This window comes from Frankliniella occidentalis, unplaced genomic scaffold (genome assembly GCF_000697945.3).
Source record: "Frankliniella occidentalis isolate FOCC.00 unplaced genomic scaffold, Focc_3.1 Scaffold39, whole genome shotgun sequence".
Taxonomy (NCBI): Eukaryota; Metazoa; Arthropoda; class Insecta; order Thysanoptera; family Thripidae; genus Frankliniella; species Frankliniella occidentalis.
The window spans coordinates 1,089,760-1,091,312 of NW_026267169.1; the positions used below are offsets into that span (position 1 = coordinate 1,089,760).

Genomic DNA, 1,553 nt, shown 5'->3' on the forward strand with positions numbered 1-1,553 from the left:
TTGGCAGGTAGGCCGTCCCGCAACACAGGGGTGACTGGCGGGGCGGCCTATCCGGACCTTCGCAGGCGTTGGCAGGTAGGCCGTCCCGCAACACAAGGGTGACTGGCGGGGCGGCCTAGCTCGACCACCGCAGGCGCTTTTTCTGCTCACCTGGTAAAACCTCCGGCACGTCGAGGGGTCTGCGAAGTTGCCGTTGCCGCTCCCTTCCGGGCACTGGAAGTCCTCCTTCTTGTCATCTTTCTTTTGGGCGAGCGCTGAGGAGGTAGGGGAAAGAAATGGAATTGATCATTACGGTAAGACAAAACATGAAAGGGGGGTTTCGCCGAAGTAGTCGCTTTGAACTTATTGCGGCCGGGCTGCCAGTAGTGACTGCGTGTTCCTGGACGCGTTTGGTCGTGCGGTCCGACCGGGCCCTCTAGCGTGAGCGCCCTATTCCGATAACCATCGCTCCCGTTGGGCGGTGCGCTGCACGGGCGAAACACTCGGAAGTAGTTAGAGAAAAACAAGTATTCTTGTGATTGAAACTGACCGAATGCTGTGTCTAAATTCTAAATCGTTGCACTGCTTGCCCTGTCGTGACCAGCCCTCCCTGCCGTGCGTACGCCTCTGTCGTTTCTGGCTGGCTGCGTTCTGAGCTGATTTAATCTAGACTTTTATAACACATGCGGCTCTTTTTTTATGAATCGTTGAAAACATATTTTTATTGGGTACTCTGGCTACACGGGCGAGCGCGCGGATCCCTCACTGCACGAGAGCTGTCGCAGCCAGTCGAGCCCAGCGGCCGGACCCGTACAGCGCGCTCCATCCTGTACTACATGGTGTTGTGGATGCGCAGCGCCCGCTGTGTGTGCCGCTTGTCCATCTGCCGTGTGTGTGTCTGTCTGTCGGTCCGTCTCCCAGGCGACCTTACGTCACGCGGCGGGGGCACCCAGCGCGCGCGCCACTCTGAAGGTCACTCTTTGTAGGAGAAAGTAAGTAATCTGGTTACCCGCGGGCTGGGCAGGCTGAGCCCGCCGCTCCACTCGTTTGCTGCCGGGTCTAGCGCAGACTGCAGCTGCTCCATCCCGCTCCCGCCAAAACAGGCGCGGCCTCTCGCCGCCTCGCCCGGGCCGCACGACCCGCGACCACAAACTTTCTTTGTAAAATTACGATAGTGACCTCCCCGTTGCGCCGTCAGCGCCATCGTTCCGCCGTTACACCACGGCTTACTGCCTCGCTGCCTCCCGGGGCCCGTGCAGTTTGCTCTCCAAGGGCCGCAACCGCATCACGAAAGACAAGGTGACTTTGCCGATGGGCTGAATTCGATGTCTGAAATCGAGATACAAACTTCAGCTTAGTTCTCTCTTCGTACAATTAATCCGGTCGTGACAACCAACACTCCCTCCAGGTTGTAAGGGCATCGGATTCTGGGTTTCAGCTATCGAATTCAGCCTACCGAACAGAGTTGACAAAAGTCTTTTCTCTCGCGTGTGCATGGGACTGCATGGGGGAGGGGTAGGTCTGTGGGAGCCCCCTATAGAGAGCCTAGCCCCTGGAGTGCGGGGTGGGTGGGG

The 1,553-nt window shown here is 58.3% G+C and overlaps 1 protein-coding gene across 2 annotated transcripts in view; it reads left to right on the forward strand.

Annotated features, from left to right (window-relative positions):
- LOC113213041 (alpha-1,3-mannosyl-glycoprotein 2-beta-N-acetylglucosaminyltransferase) overlaps nucleotides 1-1,553 on the forward strand; it is a 13,013-nt gene that overhangs the window by 4,511 nt on the left and 6,949 nt on the right. The window contains exon 1 of one of the 2 annotated variants that reach the window (XM_052266464.1): nucleotides 819-971. The exons of the other annotated variant lie outside the window; for it this stretch is intronic. The gene's annotated coding sequence lies outside the window, so the exon portion shown is untranslated. Of the gene's footprint in view, nucleotides 1-818; nucleotides 972-1,553 lie in introns of those variants that run through there. 2 annotated transcript variants of the gene reach the window in all.